This window comes from Ursus arctos, unplaced genomic scaffold, assembly GCF_023065955.2.
Source record: "Ursus arctos isolate Adak ecotype North America unplaced genomic scaffold, UrsArc2.0 scaffold_3, whole genome shotgun sequence".
In the NCBI taxonomy this organism is placed as follows: domain Eukaryota; kingdom Metazoa; phylum Chordata; class Mammalia; order Carnivora; family Ursidae; genus Ursus; species Ursus arctos.
Window position 1 is genome coordinate 92,502,370 of NW_026622985.1, and position 25,146 is coordinate 92,527,515.

Sequence of the window (25,146 nt, forward strand, 5' to 3'; positions counted from 1 at the left end):
CTTCCTGCATCTCAGGCTGATTCCGTGGATGTTCAGGCTGGTCTGGTACCTATCCAGCTCGACTCTGGGGACCGGCTGAAAAAGGGGTCCTCTACTCCTCTGCCATCTTAACTCCCTCTCAAGTGTGGGTATTCTGGCTTCTTTTTTTTTTTTTTAAGATTTTATTTTATTTATTTGACAGAGAGAGATAGAGAGACAGCCAGCAAGAGAGGGAACACAAGCAGGGGGCGTGGGAGAGGAAGAATCAGGCTCCTAGCGGATAAGCCTGATGTGGGGCTCGATCCCAGAACGCCGGGATCACGCCCTGAGCCGAAGGCAGATGCTTAAGCTTAACGACTGTGCCACCCAGGCGCCCCTATTCTGGCTTTCTTCTAACATCCATTAGCATTCTCCATCCCCTCACTTTCAATCTGCAGGTGTCTTTGGGCCTAAAATGAGTCCTTTATAGGCAGCATATAGATGGATCTTGTTGTTGTTGTTGTTTTTAATCTTTTCTGAAGCCCTATGTCTTTTGATTGGTGCATTTAGTCCATTTACATTCAGAGTGATCATTGACAGATGTGAATTTAGTGCTATTGTGTGTAGGGTTGGTGTTTCTGGTGATGTTCTCTGGTCCTTTCTAGTCTTTGTTGCTTTTGGTCTTTTTTTTCCACTCAAAGAGTTCCACTTAAAATTTCTTGCGGGGTTGGTTTAGTGTCATGAACTCCTTTAGTTTTTGTTTGCCAGGAAAACTCTTTATCTACCCTACAATCCAGCAATTGCACTACTACGTATTTACCCAAAGGATACAAGAATACAGATTCGAAGGGATACATGCACCCTGATGTTTATAGCAGCATTACCAACAATAACCAAACTATGGAGAGACCCCAAATGTCCATCAACTGATGAATGGATAAAGATGTAGAACATAAACACAATGGAATATTACTCAGCTATCAAAAAGAATGAAATCTTGCCATTTGCAATGACATGGGTGGAGCTGGAGTATATTATGCTAAGCAAAATAAGTCAGAAAGACACTCATGTGTGGAAATTAAGAAATGAAACAGATGAATATGGGAGGAAGAAAAGAGAGAGGCAAACCGTAAAACAGACTCTTAACTATGGAGAACAAACTGCAGGTTTCTGGAGGGGAGGTAGGTTAAATGGGTGATGGGTGTTAAGGAGGGCACTTTTTGTGATGAGCAGTGGGTGTTGTATGGATCACTAAATTCTAATCCTGAAACTAATATTACCCTGTATATTAACTAACTGGAATTTAAATAACAACTTGAAACATCAATCAATCAATCAGTTAGTCTTCATCACTATTAGTTCTAGAATTAGAGAAAAATTGACAGGGCCAGAAAATTAAAAAGTGCAGTGAAACTCAGAACTAGAGGTGACACTGAGGTCACATTTAGAAAGCTAAGGAAATATAGCCTGGGGGAGATTGAGGTTCTCAGGAGATCTCACAACAGAGCCTATAGAAGTTACTTCATATTAAAATTTGCTCAGACAGGATGAGGAAAGAAATTGATAGTCTTGTAGAGAATCTGAGTCCCTGAGAAACCCATGAAATCTGTTTGCTAGACTTCTATTACAAATTTAGAAATCTTCCCTGTAATGGTTTATTCATTTCTATTTTAATTCCTCTGTCAGCCAAAATTCTTTGTTGAAAGCAACAAAATTTGACTCTGGGAAACTTTAACATAAACTTAATTTACTAAAAGGATACTTTATAGCTTGTAGAAACTTTGGGGAAGTTAAAGAACCTGGATCCAAAATGGGTAGGAATTAAGCAAGGCTTGAGAATCTGCAAGCGCCTTTTGGGAGGAAGATTTTTATCTCTCTCTTTGTGATACTTGCGCCAGATTCATTCCCGATGGGACGGTATTATGGGGTGATCCAAGGTCCCATGCCTACACCTTAACAACCAGAGGGACAAGGAAATAAGCTTTAGACATTTTGGCTTCTTTAGGATGTCATGCATCTTACCTCCCCCAAGATTCATATATTCAGATGTTGGGTAATTAACCTAATAATGATCAACATTGCTTTGGAAAGAATACATCTGGATGCCTGAAGAGAAGAAAAATAACGTTAAAAGATAATACTTGGGTACACATAGATATCAGAGTTTCCAGAAAGTAAAAATATAGTCTTGTCAGAGCATATGGCAATGAGAAATTTGGGGAAAACTAGGGGAAATAGCAGTTAGTGAGGTAAAACCTTAGAGTGAATATATGGCCATGATTACTTTTCTCTTTCCATGGTGTGCAGTAAAAAGCTAACTCACCAGGTCTCAGTTGCCCAAACCCTGCACATGCCATAGGTTTTTAGAACTGGCCCTTTTCTGGCTCCTGGGAGACAACCTCTGAGCCATGCGGATATCCTGCTTGATAAGAATGTCTTTGCATACCTTAGGCCATGCTGGATAGATTATGCTAACAATGTGATTTATGGTAACTGCCTATTTTTGCCTAGATGCTTGGGGCTTTGGGCCAGGCTCTGTTTGGGGAAGTGCTAGTCTGAGAACTGAGGTCAGTTACACAGGCACTGAATACCTAGGTGACTACCTCAAATAAGCTCCCTGGACACTAGGGCTCTGGTGAAATTTCCCAACTGGCAGCGCTGCTCATGTTGTCTCATGTTGTTGGAAGAGTTAATACTGACTGCATGACTCCACTGGGGGAAGAAAACTGGAAGCTCCTGCCTGGTTTCTTGTGGGCTCCACCCTACACACCTTTTTCTTTGCTGATTTTAATCTATATACTCTTTTTTTTTTTTAAGATTGTATTTATTTATTCGACAGAGATAGAGACAGCCAGCGAGAGAGGGAACACAAGCAGGGGGAGTGGGAGAGGAAGAAGCAGGCTCATAGCAGAAGAGCCTGATGTGGGGCTCGATCCCATAACGCTGGGATCACGCCCTGAGCTGAAGGCAGATGCTTAACCGCTGTGCCACCCAGGCGCCCCTAATCTATATACTCTTGCTATAATAAACTGCACTCATGAATGTAACAGCTCTGCTGCATCCTCTCAATTCTTCCAGTGAATCATCAAGCCTCAGGGTGGTCTTGTGGACCTCCACCACACATGGGACGTAGGATTTTACTGAGATTTCCCTAAAATTTTGATTCAAAGAGTAGAACCCATTCCTTCTCCCTGCTTATCACACCTTTTGTCAGGGACTGTTTTCATAATGCATGTGTGCTATTATGTTCTGTTTGTATTTAAGGATAAATATAATGCCCATCAGACAGAAGGCAGAAAACAATAAAACGGAGAATTAGTACCTGACCAGAAGCTTCCAAAACCATTGTGTACCAATATGAGAAGCTAGATAAATAATAAACAGATGAAAGAGACCTGGAAATTTACATTATCCATAAAAAGCAAAGCAACGGTATGATGCTTTACATCATTTCTTTCTTAGAATGGTGTTGATTGTGCAGTTTGCAAAAATTGTTTTTGTTAACTCCCCTTTTGTTACCTCCTGTATGTGTCCCTTTATTTCTTTCCGAGGTTGAGTTGGCAAGATGTGAGTTGCAGTGACAAAACAAACATGATGAATTTCTGTTGCCCTGTGAAATTTGTTCAGTGTGGAGTTCTTTTGCTGTTTAGAATCCTAATGTTATGCTCATGCACCCCTTTCCATCCATCAGATAGCATGCTGCCATCTGTAGAAGTGCCACAGTGCTAAGATTTATGTGTTACTATTTAAGGAATTTAGGTTTGGCAACTTCATGCTGTTCATTTGGCCAAACAATAATATGCTAATTAACCTGCTTGACCTAAATTATACAGCACTTGAAGATATGCAGCCAACCCAATTGCTCAATTGGCTGAGCATTTCTGACCCTACAGTTTTGCATATAAGGAGCTTTACATCATAAAACAAATGGTTATTGGGCTGCTCCATTTCATCATCTGGGGGGAATTAATTATCTTCAGTTCACTAAAGGAAATTTATATTTCATTTGGTTTGTTATGATTATACCAATATTTCACAATTAATGTGCATTGGCAGGGACAAAAAAATTTACTTTCTTTCCCAGAACAATCTGTATTTTTTAGTTGGCTGGAACACTGATAAGGAAGTGTAGACATTTATATTTATTTTAGCTTGAGCTTAGGATATGAAATTCAAGATCCATATGTGGGTTTCAGAGTCTATGAATGCCCAGAAGCTATATGCAGAATTTTACACACATGTGCTTAAAGTAGTTTATGAAAAAGATTTTCTTAAGTTCTCAAATTGGATTCATGCCCCCAAAATAAAATTTAAAAATAGTCATGAGGTATTCAAAGACTAATGATCCTTTTTTTTTTTCTTCAATAACCTCATTTGGTGGACCCATATATCTGGTTTCCTTATGGTTACTTATTACGTAATGCTGAAAATCGTTAGCAATATCTCTCACCAGTCTGCCACCTCAGCAGAATTCAAATAAATGAAATAATCTAATAGTCAGAAACAAATTAAAGCAATACAGATATTGAAGAAAATTATTGTGTAGAAGTTCTTTAGGATGTAAATTTTCTACTATAGGTCAAAACAGTGCTAAAAGTGCTCAAATCCCAAAGACTATACAATCTCTTGCTATCTTGATAACAGAGGAATAGGAAAACTTAGTAACACGGTAGAAGAAAAACATTCAGTAAGGAGAAAAAAAATTAGGAGAAAGCAAAACATGGCTAATGGAATAGAATGTGGAAAAATTTACAGGGAACTTAAAAAAATGTGTAAATACTGTGTGTGTTTAATATATGGAAGTAACCAAAAAAGCTAGGTGTACCATCCTGTAAATTAGTGCTTCTTGAACTTCATAGGACATGGAAATGATGTGGGGCTCTTGTAAAAAATGCAGATTCTGACTCTGTTGTTCTGGGTGGGAGCCTTTCCTTCTGCGTTGCTAGCAAGTTTCCAGATGATACCAATGATATCCATAGGCTAAACTTTAATTAGTAAAGCTGTAAACTGAGATCATAGTTTACTCACTGCCTGAATTCCATAATCGAAAGTAAAATCAAAGCTGAGAGTTGTGCTAAGAGCAAAAGTTTTAAAAAGTTGTGCTAAGAGCAAAAAAAAATTATTGTATCTGTCTTGAAAAGAAGCAAGAATAAGTAAGTTTAGTATAAGTTTAGTAGAGGAATGAGATATTGTCTCATTGCTAATAAAAGCATCACATTAAGGATGCCTGATGTCTTAACTAGTATGGTATCAGGAAAAGACGATAAGCATGTCTTACCAGTGTGATTGAATTAGTGCATATGGGAAATGTTATTTAAATGTTTCCAATAAAGTGACGAAGTAAATGTACATATTGTTGATCTAATAATGCTTGCTAAATGAGCATTGCTATCATAACAATAAAAATAAAAATAATAGAGGAAAAGCAGTATATTAAGCAGTGTAGGCGGCTTGAAGTTCTGTCCCATCTTCCTTGGACTCCTGCTCTTTTTCATTTAACTATTTTTATTAGTTTCTATTTCTGCATAGATTCCTTATTCAAGTATAAGCAGAGAAATATATTTTTTTAATTATTTTCTCATAAAAGGTTGTGTACTGTTCATACTCTTCTAGATTTTGCTTTCTTCATATATACCATATTGTGTACATCTTTGTGTATCATCCTATGAGATAGGGTGCTTTTATTCTGTTTTATAGTGGAATACCATGATGGTTTTTTTAACCAGTTTCCTATTGATAGACTTTGGGGGTTTCTCTTCACAATTGATTCATACCCCAGATATATTTGCACACATTCAAGTATACCACAGGAAATCCCCAGAAGTGGGGTTGTTGAGTCAAAATGTATAATCAGTTGTAATTTTGATAAATACTGGAAAATTGTTTTCCACAGACATGTGAGCCATGTTACTGATATGTTTTTCCACAGCCTTACCGACACAGGATGTTAATAATTTCTTGAATTTCTGCTGAACTTATAGATGAAAAAACACTTATCTGTGTAGTTTAAGTGAGCATTTCCTATGTTCTGAACTAAATTGAGAAACTTTTCATGTGATGGAGAGTCACTTGAACTTCCTTTTTGATGAAAAATTTGTTCATGTGTTTTATGCATATTTCTATTATGTTATCAGCCTTTTGTGATTATTTTTCTGAAAGCTTTTTAATGTATTAAGGAGATCAGTTTTTGTGAGGTGAATTGTAAGTATTTTTCCCACTTTAATATTCATTTATTCATTCAAGTTTTCACCTTGCCTATTTTTTTCTTACAGAAGTTTTTAATTTTTTTGAGGCTGATTTTATCAGTCATTGTTTTATGACTTCCAGATTTTGTCTCAAACCAAGAAAGGCCTTTCCTACCTCAAGATTATAAAGGGATACTCACTTGTTTCCTTGTACATTTGTTCAAATTATATATTTAAATCTTTGATATATTTAAGGTTTATCCTGGTTTATGATGTGGTTTTGGTGATAAGATACTATTTATTGAACAATTGACCATTCCCTTACAAATTTGAGATGCCAAATTTCCATATTAATGCATTTTTTGGTCTGATTTTTTTTTTCCATACCATCGATTGGTCTCTTTGTAGATTGGTGCCATATTACTTCATATATTGAGACTATATCTTTATGTTCCTGATAGGTTTAGACCTCCTTCATGAATCTTTTACAAAAATGCACTGAATATTCCTATTTATTTTTGTAAGAATTTTAACATCTGCTTATATAGATCCAAAGAAAGTTCATTTTTATTTGAATTTATTTTAAATGTGTAGAATAATTTATAAATAACAAATATTTATTTGATGCTTAATATGTGCCAGATAATGTTCCAGTGCTGGGAATCCACAGTGGACAAAAAAGAAAAAAAAAATTCACTGTCCTTAAAGAACTTACATTTTAGTGGTGAGATATAAACAATGGGAAAATAAAATGGGTAAATAGTACAATATATTAAAAGTTTCCAGTGCTATAGAAAAAACTAATGTAGGGAATGGGAATAGAGGGCCAGTATGTATGTATGTATCATCTATCTATCTATCTATCTATCTATCAATCATCTATCTATCTAATGTTGAGTGTACTTATACAAAAAAACTGGAATATTTTTCCATTTATACAATCTTATTTTGTGTCCATCAGTACCTTTTAATTGAGAACTTATGTACGAAGCCATGTCTAATTGATGGAGATCAACTGTGCTTATGGAGCTCACATTTGGTGATGGTAGAGAAATAATCAAGGAAGGAAGTGTAATAAGCAAATGATAACATATATTCAAAGGTTAATACATCGTGGGGGGAAAGGCAGAGAAAGAGGGTAAAACCAGTGTGCTAGTGTGTGTGTGTGTGTGTGTGTGTGTGTGCGCGCGCACATGCTTGTGTGTGTGTGTTGATAGAAATGAGGGGTCAGTGTAGATATATTTTATGATGCAGTGTTTTTAAATTAAAAGTCATACTATCCATTCCCATTTGCTCAGTCTTTATGTCTTTCAAAGTGTTTTAAAATAGTCTCCATATTGGTCTTGTATATGTCATGTTCAATTTATATGGGCATTATATAGTAGAGATAGAGACAAAGAGAGAAAGACTTGTTTTATCAGATATCAAACATATCTTAAAGTCGTAATAATTAAATAGGGTATTTGGTGCATAGATAGATAAAGCCATTTATAGGACAGAATTCAGAGTCTGGATACATATCTTTGCCCACATGAAATTCTAATAGAAGACAGATCGGTAGAGTTAGGATAAAGTTTTCAGTAAGTGTGCTGGGATAGCAGGTGACTCAGAGAAGAAAATAAAAAGTTTCTTTATGCCCAACCATACACAAAAATCAACTCAAGATATATAAAGAATTTAATATGAAAACAAATCCATAAAATTTTTAGAACACAATATGGAAGAACCTATAACTTGTGAATAAGTAAAGATTTCTTAAAGACTCAAGCAGTGCAAACTAAAATGGAACAGATTGAAAATCTTAATTACACTAAAATAATTATAAAGAAAAGTAAAATCCACACACTCAGGTTATTAACAATGTATTTCATGAACAAAAGGTATAGAATCTAAAACTTACAAGCCAAATGACTAGCAACATGTGTCAAAACAAAAAACGAAATTATAAAGAAAAGGGAACAAGAAATTCAACTTCAGCAGTGAACATCAAATACAAGTTTTACTATAAAGAGATACTATTCAAATTCTACAAGTATATCCAAATTTTTAAAATCTGAAAATACTAAGTATGGATGAAGATGAGAATCAGTGGAAACTCCCATTTCTTACTGGAATATAAGTAAATGGGAGACTTTGGAGTCAATTGTTATTGTTGTATCAAATTAAACACAAACACATGTATGATGGTATTTACAACACTTCAGTTATGATTCTTTGACAACAACATGAAAGCTATTTTAGAGCTTTAAAAATACATTGAATTCTGGGACTTCATCATGGTCCACATTATTCAAGAGTCTCAGAGATGATACCTCAACATCAGTATTTCTGAAGACCTCTTAGCATGATTTTTATGTGCAGGTAGGTCTGAGAAATACTGCCTTAGAGAAAGACTCTCATAAGTACCCCAAGACACAGGAATGAAAATGTTCACAGCAACATTACTTATAAAAGCAAAATATTGTAGCCAACTTAGATGTCCCCAAACCACAGAGTTAAATCAACTGACCACAATCATACTACAGAATGCTGTAAAAAATGAACAAACTGCAGGCATATAGGTCAATATAGATCAATTTAAAAAATAAACCATTGAATAATGTAGGGTGCAGTCCCCAGAAAACAGACTATGACAGATTCGTACTTAGGAGATTGTGATGGGGGTACTCTTGGAGACAACACACGTGAGCAGTGAGAGAAGCAGGCTTGGAAAGAGAAAACTGTAATGCTGTCATAGGAGGCCTCAGCCAAGACTGTGCAGAGCTTTGACTGGGATGGCCCTTCAGCATTGTCCCGACTGAGGCAAAGGGGCTGGACTTTTGTACCGCACATCAAGCAGGTTGGGCATTACCTTTATTGGCTGTTCATCTCTCTTGCTGCTGGGAACACTGTGTTCCACTGACCCTCTCCATTAACTTGTCGAGGGCCAGATACTCCTGTTGACACTCTAACATTGCCACTCAATAAAATAATTATGCCCACTTTGCTTGTAATCACCGTTTAAGAGTCTCAGAATTACATAACCAAGATCTTATAACAGCATATTGTACCTTTAGCCCTGGCTTACAGAGAACAGATATTTAATGATGTAAATGCCCTAATAACTAGTATTCACCCATTTCAATGAACTCCAACTTTATATCCCATCTCCTTTATTATAGAACCTAGAAGATCTAATCCCTATATACTCAGCTCTTGCTGGTTTATGTTAGCTAGGTCTTACAGCTACTTTGGGGTATAGTTTCTTAGCAGACTCAGGCATTCTGTGGCCAGATTATGTTGTGACTTCTCCCTGGTGACTTTTTTGTTTTTCTTCTTTGTTTATGTTTATGTCTATGTTTAAATTTTATGTACTTTTGTATTTTTATATCATATTTTCTTTTTCAAAGGAGAGGATAATGAAAGTATTATAAATGATTGCTATTTTTTTAACATTAAACCTAAAATAAGAGAATGATGTGAGTACTAAAACTGTTAAAGAATTGATCCATAACACTTCAGATGAGGGAGAGAGAGAATCCTGTCCTATCTGCATTTTGCACTCAGGGCGAGGTGATCTCAATGGAGAAGAAATTCTAAATTTAGCAATAAATATCTTATCTAGAGCAAGAAACACTATCTGGACATTAGTGCTTCCTTCAAACACTGTTTTTAGAAAATTCTGTTATTTGGGAAAGTTTCAACCATGATCTGTAGAGGTAGAATCAGGGTCAATAGGAAAATCAGAAATATAAGAGAGTTGGTCTTGCAATAGGAAGAAATTTCAAACCAAATACCCAAGACAGAATTAATTCATATTGTATGTTTTCTGCTACTGGAAATGGGTGAAAATGAGCTGGCCCACTACATGGTCTGAATATTATGGAGGTCCCTTAAGAATCAGAGGAGATACTCATTCCTTTGTTAATTCAATAGATATTTGCCGAGCATCTGTGCAACGCCAGGCACCGGGTCAAATGTTGGGGATAGAATGATAAACACAAAATACATGGTTCCTGCCTTATTGTCCTAAAACTCTAGTACTTCTAATATCCCAAGCATCTGTATTTAAATGAAACATACACAGAGCCACAATATAACACAGAGGTAGGAGTTTTGCATCCAGTTCTAATGTGTGGTGTTTTTTCCCCCCATACTTCCAAGAAATTCTCCAACACCAGCTGGGTGTCCCACAGTTCAATTCACTTCTGCCACTATCTACTCAGAAATAGCATCAGATCCCACAGGCTGAGGGCTCAGTCCCACAAGACTGCCCTCTACTTTAAATGACAGTTGCCGAGTTCAGGTTGTTACCTGTGCTTCTGACTGACTGGCTGGGTATGAGAGGTTGCCACAACATCCTCCTTGGGTTTGATTAATTTGCTAGAGCAGCTCACAGGACTCAGGACACAAGTTTATTCACTAGGTTACGGATTTATTACGAAGGATATTAAAGGATGTGAATCAGTAGCCAGATGAACAGATACATAGGGCAGGGTCTCAAGCAAAGAGTTTGGGGCCTGGCACATGGAAGGGGTCTGGTTTCCTAACCTGGAAGTTCTCTGAACCCTGTCCTTTCTGTGTTTTTATTAAGGCTCCGTTACAGAGACAGGATTGATTAAATCATTAGCCATTGGTGATTGATTGAACCTCCAGCCCCTGTCTCCTCCCCAGAAATCAGGAGGTGGGACTCAAAGTGCCAACCAACCATCTATTCGAGGTTGGTTCCCCTGACAACTAGCCCCCACCATCTTGTGCTTTTCAAAAGTCACCTCATTAACATAAAAACCATGACAGAAAAGTCGGGACCAGAAATATGTCCAAAATATGACCTAAGGAGTATGTATCCATCCAGTCGGCTAACCATCTAACCATGCATGCAGTCAACACATACTTAGTAATTTCTGCTTTACTAAGCACTATCCTATGTCCTACAGATGTAGATGTGAACCCTGAAAACTTTGATATCCATAAGAATAATTTAAAAGTAAAATCAAACATAATTCAATAATGTGGTTCCCATGGGGCTAAGTCTCAGAATTAATGTAATCTTGGGTGTGCTACACGTGCACAGTTAAGGCATTTTATCTTTCTCTATCTTCCCAGCACCTCCCGACTTACTAATCCTAATTACCTATTTAAATACCTACCTACTTTTCAAAACCAGGGCTGTTTGTGGCAAATACCTTTTTTTTTTTTTTCCTGTTTCACGCATGGCCCTAATGCTGTATGTTAATATTTCTTCACCTTATTTTTTAAGATGGTGTTTCTTTTTTGGTACATTTTTCACAAAATATGTAAGTTTATTTGTTTGGGGTAGGTAAGGGTTTGGGAATCCTGGGGTTAACGAAGAGAAATACTTTACCCCCAAGGCTGAATAGAATGACAGCCCTTGGATAAACAACAAATAATGTTAAGAATTAGAATTGACAGCAGTCATTATTACGCTGTGTAAAGGGCAGCTTTACATAGATATTAGAGAAAAGATGCACGGATTAAGTATAATAATCCAGGATACTTTCAATAGAAATATTTAATATCTTAGAATTTGTTTATATGATTTTATATATTATTGGAATATTCAGTTTATATTATCATCCTTATTTTCAAAGTTAGAGAACTGAAACTCAGGGAGCTTACCTAATACGTCAGAGGCAACAACTGCTAGAAGTTGGAAGAGTTAATATCCAAACTCATAACTACAAATCCTGATCTTTTTTACCATGGTATCTCCCTAGCTTGGAGTCACAGAATGAAGAAAGACAATCCTTTTCTTTCCTTTTCTTTCCTTCTCTTCTCTTCATATTAATTAATTAATTAATTAATTTGAGAGAGAGCACGAGGAGGGGGGGAGAGAGAGAGCATGAGCAGGGGAGGAGCAGAGGGAGAGGGAAATGCAGACTCCCCACTGAGCAGGGAGCTCGATGTGGGGCTTGATCCCAGGACCCTGAGATCGCGACCTGTGCCGAAGTCAGGTGGTTAATGGACTGAGCCACCCAGGTGCCCCAAAAGACAATCTTTTCATATACATTATCCCCTTCATCTGCATTCTCTGCCTAGATTCTGAAACCCTTATTGGTATACATACAAAATGAGGTATGGATCTAATGACAAAGTCTTATTCTTGAGGTTAAAATCTAAACGGAAAACACAGCACAATAGAATTTACTTTCCTTTTGAAGAAGGACCTGTTTTGAAGGGCTGTGTTGTGACATTTAAACTACTGTTCACAGGGGCGCCTGGGTAGCGCAGTCGTTAAAAGCGTCTGCCTTCGGCTCAGGGCGTGATCCCGGCGTTCCGGGATCGAGTCCCACATCGGGCTCCTCCGCTGGGAGCCTGCTTCTTCCTCTCTCTCACTCCCCTGCTGTGTTCCCTCTCTCGCTGGCTGTCTCTCTGTCACATAAATAAATAAAAAATCTTAAAAAAAAAAAATTAAAAAAAAAATAAACTACTGTTCACTGACCAACTTAAATCCTATGCTTAGTGTTGATAACTGTAGGGCATTTTATTGTAAACTATTTTTATATACCAGGAATCATGTTTTACTTCCATATTTTGCAAGGACACATATGGTTAATCAAATTTGGATGATTGAAAGAATGCATGAGTTTTCTTAATAACTCAGATTGTGTGACAATCAAAGAAATCAAATAATTTGGAGACTGTCAAAAAGTTACCTTTCATTTATAGCTAGTGTATGCCCAGTAAATAAGATGGTTATAAAGCATTTTTTTGTGTTTCCTTAGCCATTACAATATAAACCCATAAAGGAAACTTCTACTGGGATTCAACCTTTTAGTCCCATCACTAAGTAGAGTGGAGTTTGCTTAGAAGGAAGTAAGTCAGAATAAAGAAATAGCTTATTTAGGGGCTCCTGGGTGGCACAGCGGTTAAGCGTCTGCCTTCGGCTCAGGGCATGATCCCGGAGTTGTGGGATCGAGCCCCACATCAGGCTCCTCCTCTGTGAGCCTGCTTCTTCTTCTCCCACTCCCCCTGCTTGTGTTCCCTCTCTCACTGGCTGTCTCTATCTCTGTCAAATAAATAAATAAAATCTTAAAAAAAAAAAGAAGTAGCTTATTTATAATGATGTATGTTTTTGCCTCACTAATTTATGAAGGCCTAATAATAGTGAAATGTTGGAATATTCTCTCTCACACACACATACACGGAAACACATGAAACACACAAATAAATACAGCTCTACTATTGTATAAGCCATTAACATATACACCAAAGGCCTAAACTCTTGTCTGAATTTTGCAGGTTTACCCTTGGGACATAAGGCGTTATCTCAATGATGAAATTGAAGAACGTTTTAGCTCTACAAGGTTTACTTTTAAAATAGGGTTAACATTTGGGCAGATCACATGATGTTCTCCAGCATCATGCATTGAACTTCCAAGGGAAATAACTTTTTGAGTAATTCCCAACAACATCATTTACTGGTACACTGTAATCCTTCTATATTACTGAAGACACATTGTTTCCAGCCGTGTCTAATCAGAGAGTTACCCATCCATAATAGTTACAAAGGCTATTGATATCTTGACATTTTATCTTCATTACTTAGAAATATACCCTCCACTAACTGAGCAAGGCCACCTCTGACCACAAAGGTTAACTTGTTTTTCTTAGAATAGAGTTAATGCAGCCTATGAACCCATGATTCATATTTGTTAAGGACAGAGATTGAGAGAGGCTGGCCAATGACCAACTGTAATAAGAGGCAACTCTACCATCAAGGCCACAGTTCATAGCTTGCTTTTGGAGGCAATGAAGTAATTTTAATATTGATAACGTTATTATGGGAGGAAATATTTTCCTGGCCTCCTTGTTTCATGACAGCTGATGTATCTGCAATTGTCAGAGGGATTCTCAAGCTGTAGGAAGAAGTCTAAGAAATAACTTTTCAAAATCCTTAGAGTGTGAAGAAACTCTAAAACATATCAAGTGATATACATTATTATAACGACTATGAACATTTAATATATTGTATATATCTGAAAAACAGTACTCATTTCAATGAGTGCCTCTGTATGTATTTACTGATTGTGTGATTTTTCATATTATTCACTACACTTGTATCTCACTGTCTTTTTTTGCTATTTCTAAAATGAAGACCACCCATACAGGTAAGGGTTTGCTAACATTAGAAGATACAAAAGGTCCTAAGGAAGTGGTCACTGTCTCACCCCTTTTTAAAGTAAGGAATACTGGTATTATTGGAATGAATGTATAGTTTACTAATGAAGCTACTTTAAGGGAGTAAATAATTTACATATATAATTTATAAAATCTTGTAAAGAATCTGTCCATGTTACCTTACAGTTGCATGTCTTAGTTTGACTCATTCTGAGTAAGTAAGGCTATCAGCTTTTCTTTAAAAGTTACTTCAATTTCCTAGACATTTACTTTGGTAATAACAAAGGGATAATTCAGAAGCATGCACTCCTAATGCTGGTGATTACTTGTTCTCTCCATGACTGAACTTCGTATTCTTGAATTTCTAATCTGGTTTTCCAGGCTTTTTTTTTTTTTTTTTTTTTTTTTTTTTTACATTTGAAATGAGTACCAAGGGAAAAAATGACCATCAGTATAAACTGTAAAATCCTTAAATTGCTTTTAAATGATCATATTTTGGACTGTAGGTCTGACTCAGCATCCAGCAGTCAAAGAGAGTTGACTGCGGCCTCTAAGCATCACTGGTGTGGCAGTCACCTCTTTATGGAAGTGAGGCATGCTGGAAATAAGCTCCAGGTCAATTGTCAGAATATACAGAAATCAATGTTGGTATCCCAAGGAAGGAAAAAAAAAACATTCTTTTTTGAAACTACTAAGTTTCAATGCGTATACTTGACTGCATATTGCACAGATCAGAATCTTTATCACTCTTCTTTTCTTTCCTTCAGCTAACTATTAAGTACTTGAATATAAGGTGTTGGCAACTATTCATCGAGCAGGCTTCCTGTCACCCACTGTACAAATAACTGTCAATTCTTTTGGGCAGGAGAACTCATGGCAGCAGAACGTTGTTATCAATATTATTTGTGAAGCTACAAATTTGAATAGCCATCAGGATCATTCCTCATGGCAAATATTAGGACAATGGTAAATATTAAGACATATCTTTCTAGCCATAAAACCATGATTTTTTTTTGTTTTTCTTCAAGAACTATGAATTTTGCAGCTCTCTAAGACATAGGGAAAGCCACTCAACTAAACTGAGATAACAAGTGATATTTGATTGACCTTAATACTTAATTATTCCCAAAAAATACCTTCTTGTGCAAGAACTTTCTGCATGTCTGGTGTATATCCATATGTACAGTACAGAAGGGAAGACTGTTTTCATGTTTAGCCTTGTATAGGAAAAATTAATCATAAGACTTGAAATATTGGGATTTTTTTTTTTTTGAAAAGTAAGGAAAATAAATACTGGGAAATACCGGGAAACACACGCAAATTGTAGTTCTGGTAAAACATTCTTCAATAGCATTCCATCTTTGTCTCGTTTGACTAAGGTATTTCTTATTAAATCTAATATTCATATATAAGGCTATTTATAAGATACTTTCCAAACTTCAAAACTTACCAGACTCATTTATTTTTTTTCTGTAGCTTCAATATGAACATTCTTCATTTTATTGTGAGGGAAACTAGTGTTCAAAATTTCCATTTCTTTATGTGTAATATATAAACCCATTTGAGATAAACTTAAAAGATTTTGCTGTAATCTATTAAAGGTTGTCAGATTCAGTATAATAGGTTTTGCTAAAATAGAAACCTATTTTCATTGCTTGGCTTTTACATATGTATATATCCTGTCTTCTCAGTAAGGTCAACCTTCAGGACAGTGGCGCCTATGATTTACCTTAATGCACCTGCGACAAGTTGGTTAGGTACAAAGTAACATAGGTGAATGGTTGCGTTAGTAGCTGCTGATGCCCTGCCCAGGTCCCCTCCAGTGGCTGGAGGCACCCATCCTCAGTTGCTGAGGTGTCCGCTGCTAAGGGCACTTCGCTGCACCTGTCTCTGGAGGGTGGTCTAGGGCGTTCGGAGATGCCTTGCCTGGTGATCCCTGAAAGGTCAACTCACACGCTGGGGATCTAACAGTTTAGCTTCCGTGTGTTTCGCAGTATGACAGTGGTACAGCAAACTCTCCAGAGCTCCCTGTGGGGCCCAACTGATCTTGATTTCTCCTAAAACCACATCCTTTTCCTAGCTTCTTCCCCTAGCGATGCTGTTTTTCTCATCTGCTTATAAATGTCTTTTGAGAGTAAATTGGAGTCATTATTAAGTCTGTATTTCCTCTCACAAATGAGAGTAACTCTTGAAAACATTTAAAAAATGAAAGCAGGACATGAGGCCTCCAGTGATGGAAGCATGGGTTTAAGGTGGACAAAGCTTAAAATCAGCAGATAGGCTTTTTAGCTTTTGTGAAGTTAATACTATTTTTCATTTGCTATTATCTGCATCACCCTCTTTTCTCTTACTGTGTAATAATAATAATTAAGACATAAGTAGAGCGTACTTATGCTTACTATTCCCAGTGGTAGCCACAAAAATAATTTTGGTTTTTCCGTTGGTTAGAACTAAGGATGGTAAAATGCCCATTATCTTCCTGAGAGTGCATTTCTCTGATTTTTCCCAGAAGATTTTGCCTGAGCAGGCTGTGGTTGTCTGGATCCGGCAGATTGTATGTTTAAAGGGGGCCACTTTGGAAGCTACATTAACTCCTTCAGGCTTTGAGGGTGGTACTTAGCATAATTTAAGGCCAGTCTTAGCCAGTTCCAAACAGGTGAATTACTCTCAATGATACACCAGAGCCTTGAATGACTTAACATAACTTCCCAAGATGTTACTTCAATGAGCAAGCAGCTCACACCTGGGAAGAGCCGGGCACAGTGTGTGCAGGGGATAGGATCCAGAATGGGACAGGGCTGGTTAGCTCTTTTTAAGCACTGCGTGTTTAGGGCTGGCTTCATTTCCAGTCTACTCCCTTCTTTGCACTGTGGAGGTTAATTTTGCCGAATGGTAATCCCGGAGTCTGGGGGAGTTAATGGAGTTTCCATTTGTTTAGAAATAGATGAGACACTGGCATAGTCTGGATCTGTGATCTGAAAAAGGAGATTAATTATTTCCAGTCTTTAAACAAAACCCAGTGTATTCTGAATCCTAATGCATAGCATTTGTATGGGCTTTTGCTAGGGCTGCCGTAACAAAGCACTATGAGTGGGGTGGCTTAAATAACAGCAATTTATTGTCTCACCATTCCGGAGCCTGCTGTTTGAGATATAGATGTCAACAGGGTTAATTCCTTCTGAGAGATGTGAGGAAAGTCGATCCCATGCCTCTCCCCTCACTTCTGCCCTTTTGGTGACAATCTGGTGTTCCACGGCTCATGGAAGCATCACCCCTACTAGTGCCTTCATGGTCACGTGGTGCCTTCCCGTGCCTATCCATCTCCAGATTTCTTATGTTTATGATGCCAGGCATAATCTTTGAGCCTTCTCTAACTTGATTACCTCTGTAAAGACCTTATCTATAAATAAGGTCACATTCTGAGGTACTGGGGTTAGTATTTACCACATATAAAATTTGGGAGGACCTAATTCAATCCATAATAGAATTATAAGAAAATTCTTTTGTGTTGGTGGATGTTTACAGTTTGAAGTCACAGGACTTGTTGGACACTACATCAAAAACGAATGATGGCTAATTGTTAATATGCTGGCTAATTGAACATAATAAAAAATTCAAAGAAATTCAGTATTTAAGGATATATGTGACATAACAGACGCAAGGCCAGTAAACTGAAAAACAATACATTGATGAAAGAAATTAAAAGAATATTTAAGCATATGCATAGATATCCCATGTTCATAGAGTAGATAACTTAATGTTGCTAAAGTGTTACTTTCCACAAATTGATGTACAGATGTAATACAATTCCAATTTTAAAGAAATCACATATATGTTGGCTAATTAAATTTAAGTTAAAAAAAAAGAAAAAGAAATCACGATCAAAATCCCAGCATGTTCTTTTATAGAAATAGGTGAGCTGATTCTAAAACTCATATGGAAATGCAAAGAACCTAAAATAGTCAAATCAAATTTGAAACAAATAAAGTTAGAGAATTTGTATTTGAACTTGTACAATGAAAACAATCAGTAAGATTACAAGATATAAAATTACCACATAAAAATTAAATACTTTTGTATTCACAATTAAGTCAGAAGCTATAATAGAAAATATCACCTTATTTACAATAACCACAAAAAGTAAAAATAGTATGTTTACTCAGAGTATATTTAATGAGAAACATACAAAACCTAAATAAAACAAAAGCAAAACAAAACAAAAATAATAACAACAAAATCCAAAACCTTTAAAATACTAGTAAAAGATACAAAGTAGTTCTGAAATTAAATGAATTGACAATTTCACTTCTAGGTTACACCTAACAGACTTACTTTGAAAAGAATGTTCACGGCAGCATTATAAATATAAACCATCCAAATATCTAATAACAACAGAATAGATATTAGATTGTAGTATTCATCTGAGACTATTATACAGCACTGAAAGTGAATGAAATATGATTATCCAGAGTATGAATCCACCTCAAATAAAAAGTTGAGTAATCAAAAACAGGAAGAAAAGAGTTTAGGATGTGTGATTCTTTATATATATATATATATATATATATATATATATATATATATATATAGTTCAAGAAAATCAGACAGAACTAAAATAAAACACTATTTTTAAAGATGCACATTTAGCTGATAGACTGTAAACAAATTAAGAAAATAAATAGCATACAAGTGAGGATGGGGACTAATTGTATGAGGGCTACGAAGAGTGAGTAATTGTGAAAAGGGATGAGGGTGGTGACTAATGAATGTTCTGTTTTTTTATTTGGATGATGATAACTTGTCTATAATATTTGTGATGAAATCACTGAATCATATTTGTGTTTTGTAGACTTTTTAATATGTCCATTATATTTTAAAATAAAAATACAAAAAATAAATTTCAATGAAAATTTTAATATATTCTTCTCACATTCCAGGGGATCATCTTGTGTGCTCCCTGAATTGTGACAACTTGCCCTGAATTCAGATGAATGGATTAGACAATAGACAATGGTAACGGAATTTGTATAAGAATATGTATTTTATCAAGATGGTTCTGTTTAAGACAAATGCAGTCTGTCTTCATGATAATGATCTTTTATTGCATCATTTAACCTTTCTTCTCTATAGTAAAGACTTCTATTTCTTCCTAAAAATAAGTGGAGTCTTAGGAGAATGTATGATATTAAGAAATAATCAAAATGAAATCAGTATCTTTTAAAATAGCACTGATTTTTGTTTTAATATATCTGAAGAGTATAAAGAGTATGTAAACCTTAAATGTGCTTGAAACTAGGTATTTATGTTTAGGTGTTAAAGAATTAAGTTCATATGACTCTTCACTATTAACACATTAATAATATTGGTCCATGCAAGGACCCTGGCTTATTTTGCTCTATGTAAGTTAATTTAATTTAATTTAATTTTTCACATTACTGTTTACCTTCAGCCCTCGATTTCATTACTCTCCTGTTATTTATTTATTATTTTGGATCCAAAGAGTGATACCACATTATTATTATTATTCACAATATTTTCAAGTAGATTTCATGATAAGGAAAATCATTTCTAGCATTGCATGTGAGTGTGGATGTGTATATCCATGTACTTTTGCCACTGCAAGGTTTTCTAGGATTTTCCTTCTTTTTCTCTTGTTTCTTGTATTTTGAATAGCCTGGGCTATGATTTTCCTAGGTGATGATTTTCTAGTCAAACATAGGGATTTGGGCTCTTAGATAGTGTGGGTGATACAGTGAAAAGGATTTTTACTGAGAATCAAAGAGCTACGTTATAATTCTGAATATGCCAATAATTTACTCTGAGAATTGGGGCAGAGAAGTTCCTCATCTTGGATCTGTTTCCTCATTCTTCTTATAAACTGGTTGTTCTAAAAGTCTGTCCCACTGTAGTTTCCGGATGCTAGGTTTTTAAAAGATCAAGGGAAAAAAATGTAGACCAGGATAGGATAGCCAGTTTATAAAATTTTGCCAAGTGAAAATATTTTTTTCCAAAAAGTATGCCCTATACCAGGGTTCAAATCTATATCTTCACTTCTACCTTCTTTTCATCTATATTCATCCATTCAGCAGCCATTCCATTTACGACTCAGTTCTAAGAGCTCCTAACGCCTGATTTCTTCACCCGTGAAGCAGTTCCTCCTCCTGTATCCCTGTTTAATTAATAATATTACCATTTTACTTCTCAAGGTTGAAATGTTTAAGTCTTTGGCTTTTCCTTTCTTTTACCATCTGTTGAAAACTTCAACCGGTCATAAAATCCCCTTCATTTAAAATAAAATATATCCCTCAAACTGCCTCACTGGTACAGCCTTAAACTGCCCCCCGAACATTTTTCAGTCCCATGTTGTAGCAGCTTCCCGATTATATCTGATACTCTCACTTACTCCTTCCTCCTCATGTGCATTTCTAAGCTGTAATTTTTCTGAAGATGGGATATGATCACATCACTCATATACCTATTATTTTCTCTGACAAATCAGTAAGAATTAATATCCAAACTCCGTTGGGTGTGCTAACCCTTTCAAAGTTATCCTAATTTACCTTTCTGGTTTTAATTACCAGTTTTCTGTCTGACACCAGAGCCCTTCCCCATATCGAATATTTTCCTATAGTCCAAATATACTCTCGCCATCCTGTGTCTTGTTCATTCTTCTAGGAAATGTCTTTTTCTCCTTCTTTCCCTGATAAAATTTACCTCACTCAGTAGACCTCTAGACCCTCTCCAGGATCAATCATTCCCTCCTTTATGCTCCACTTGCATTTAGCTCTGTACTGTTTTGGGGGAAAGAATAATATTTTAGTCATCACCAGTCCAAGAGTCTTGTATCATGCTTAGAAAATCAGATAAATTAAAAAATATATTGATGCAAAATAATCATTGAACTGTTGGTTTTCCACGTTTACAAGAGTGGGGCTGAATATTAAGGCGTATGAAGTCAATTAAACACGTATCTGACAGTGTTGCATCCTCTGTAATCAGCATAGTTCTTGTCACATAGTATACGCACAGTAAATATTTTTGAGCAAATGAATTACTAAGTGAGTATATACTTTGAGCATGACACAATATGGAACTACTTAATGGCAGCTGACTTTGAGGTCTCTGAGAAACCCACACCCAGAGCCAGATGGGAAGGCTTACAAAACTCTAATGTTGACAATTATGTTCTAGCACTGCCTATTGGTTGATCTTCGGTTGGCAAAATTATCCACCAGAAGTTTTCCATGTATGATAATTAATTTGTTAATGCATGCTATTATTTTTACCTTACCAGAGATATTAATGAGCCATGTCCATTGATAGAGCCTGCAGGAAGAAATACTGTTCCCAATCAAGCACACAAGAAGGAGCTTTCTATATATGAGTAGGTGGGTGTAGGTGTTAGAGTCAGGGAACTTCCTAAAAGAGGCAGACGTGTCACATTTGCAGGGACCTTAAATGTCTTTCCGAAGATGCCACGGTGATTCTTATGCATATCAAGGATTAATAACTACAATCTAAGGGACGAGGGTGAGAAATATGTCCCTATGGCCGAGGTAAATTCCAAAGAATATATTTTCCTCTAACAAGTTCTGGAGTTTCTTTTCCACAATCCTGAAATACTCTAAGCAGAATTAACAAATGTCAACATAACTTTGAATACATTTATTTGGAATAAAAGGAGTAATAAAATATCTCTCCCATTGTTTATGGAACACTTGCGGTGAATTAATTATCCTTTAGTTTCTGGAGTCTCCACACTTACCAGAATTCAAATTTTATATGCGATTGATAGTTTGAAAGAGACTTTTTTAAAGGGAGAAGTAAGACAAAACACCCAGGAAAATAGGTTGATGCACAAACTCTAGAATATTGTGGGTGCCTTTTTGCAGTTTATAACATCTGTCTTTAGCAACCAGTTAACAGTTTACAATAACCATTGATTTAAGTGTGAGCAGGGAAGGAGTTAAATATATTTAAATATTTAAAATTCCTCCAATCTATCATGTTTTCTTTTGAAGAAGTACATGAAAATTTTCTCCTCCAATAAAAAGTAAATTATAATGTCCTCAGAAAGAAATCACCTTTTAGTTTTTTCCCCAGTTAAGGGCAGGATAATATAGTGTAGTTTTCACCTAAGATATCAACCTCATTTGAAAATTTACTTTTCCAAAAATATTTCTTTGGAAACTTTGAAAATTGGTTTAAGAAGGCTTCATGCTAAATCTAACTAAGATTGACCCACCTGTAACTTTCCCCTACGGCGGGGGGGGGAGAATATTATAAGCTCCCTCAAAGTCTTAAATAGCTAGAAACTTTTGTCATGACTTTGGTGGAAGTAGACATAATACAATACTTCCAAATTAATTACTTTGATCTAAACTATAATTAACCAACTTTAATAAATTCTTTTCCTTTTTATGCTATCTCCCCGAGCCAGTCTTCCCAGGATTTCAAATGGAAAAGAAACAAATGAAAATTGTTTACATTCATTTTATTCAAGGAGCTTGATTTTTTTCTTGTTTTAAAATTAGTGGAAGTTTATAAGTAGAAGAAAGTTGCTTCTTCCTCTGGAGACTTTTTCAGGACACTGAGTAAAATACTTCAAGTCTTAAAGATAGATTGAGCTTTTTCAACGTAGACTCTGTGTTAAATGCTGTAGATAATCCCTGGCTTGTTAACTGTTTATAGTGTTTTTGCAAATGAGAAAACTGCATTCTGAGAAATTTTTATCCAAAGGTATAAGGGGAGCTTTGGGACTTGGAGTGAGAATCAGTCTCAAAATTGTTTCCTGACTCTGGGTCTGGTGTTTCGCACACCTCTGAAAATCGTATTTCAGTGAATTTTCTCATCATTTCTATACCAGAATCCCTTGATTACTGTTGAATTTCTATCATCAAATCTTCATTCAGAGAGCTATAGAAGAACCAGGATTAGATGCAATGTTGCAGGTCATTTGTTCCAAACATGCTTTCTCTGAACTAAGCTAAAAAAAAAAAAAAAAAAAAAAGAGGCCGTTACTTTTTTAACCCCAAACAAAAAGAAACCAAAAGAAAAATGCTACATTATCTCCTGGAATGACTTAGCTGTAGCAGACATTTCCATAGTAGGAGTTTTTCATAACCTTTTTCCAAGAGCTATTTTCACAGGGATAGCAGGAAAGAATATGAAAATACCAGGAAAGACATACCAGGGAAGATAATCACTAGAGGTAAGAAGGCATAGAAGTATTAAAAATAAAATGTAATCAACATGTATTTACGGCTTTTTTTCCCCAAAATCATTTCTAATCCTAATCTAGGACGTAGGACCTGTTTTGTTCTGTTTTAACCAAGTTTCCTTATCAACACATTGACTAAAACTAGCTCACATTCGACATTTGTCGAAAATTCTCTAGTGCTTCTAAGGTGGCAAGGACTTCTTTGTATAAGGCCGAATCAAGAATTGCCTTTTGTAGTTAGTAATAATAATATATCACTGGCCACCACTATGAAACCTCATTCTACCTAGCTACGTATAACTGGATTTAAAATGCAACTGGTGACTATCTCAATTTTTGGATGAAAAAGTACATGAATCCTTCGTAATATAGAGTTCTAATATCTGGTCAAAAAATATGAAGAGAGGGAAAAACACAAAATGTAAGGAAAGTCATGCTAGTCTCTAAAGTGCTTTATTAACAAGATTCAATTCCTAAATTGTGTATTTAATAAAGTGGACAGTTGCAGAGACAAGAGTAGGTTTGGAAGAGAGAATTCAGCTGTGAAATCACAGCACAGTTTCACGTAATTTAGTGCTCATTTCCCCTCACAAAAAACCTCATAAAGAACTACACATGTGTAACTATCCTTATTTTATAAAAGGGGAAAGGTGTTTTAGAGTGATGTATTAAATTACTTGCCAAAGTTGCTATAGTTCACAAAAAAGTAAGCCACTGCTGGTCAGAAGCCAATTAGATTTTAAATTTAGATATTCTGATTCTAAATCTGATGTTACTTGTGCTATATGGAAATGAAGGTCTTAATATATTCCTGGGAAGATAAAGTAACAAGGGCCAGACTTATCTTCCATCTGAAACAATAAAAAATAGACAAAATAGGCAAAACTATGATTTTTAGACATTAGACATCAGAACAGTGATCCATGAGAGAGAGGAAACGATGACGTGCGTGTCTGATTGGCCCAGGTTACTGCAGCCTCAGGGACTCACGGAGTTGAAGAAAGGAGGAGAGACCAAGTGATTTGAATTTGCCCAGCAGAGTACTAGATGACACAGAGAGAGAGAGACAGAGGGAGAGAATGGGGGGCGGGGGGATATGTGTGTGTGTGAGGGGGAGGATCTGAGCATCTACAAAGTTTCTCTTTAGTCTTTAGCTAAGTACTGATCAGTTCATTTGAGACAACTATCCATATCCTGGAAAAGGATATGCAAAAGAATTAGAGGAAGCAATTTACAGAAGTCACAAAGGGTGGCAATAGTTCTTGTTTCCACCACTCGGAGGGATTGCAATTTTGTAATTAAAGGAGTTGGGGTAGAGTACACGAAAGTATATTGCCTTAGCAGTGGAGCTGAACTAGCTCTGGACTGACGTCATGTCTGGTTCCACCTAAAAGAGTATAAAAGCAAGCTTTGAAAGGATCAAACTGTTTCCAAGTAACTCTACCACACCCTGAATAAAGATCAAGGATATTTACAGGAATATAAAAATATGCAAGATCCAAAAAGGTAGAATTGACAGTGTTTGACATCTGATCCAAAGTTACTAGGCATGCAAAGAAGCAGAAAAATACAATCTGTAATGAGGGGGAAAATCAATCAATAGAAACAAACCTATGAAAGATGCAGATGATAGAATTAGGACAAGAATTTTAAAACAGCTCT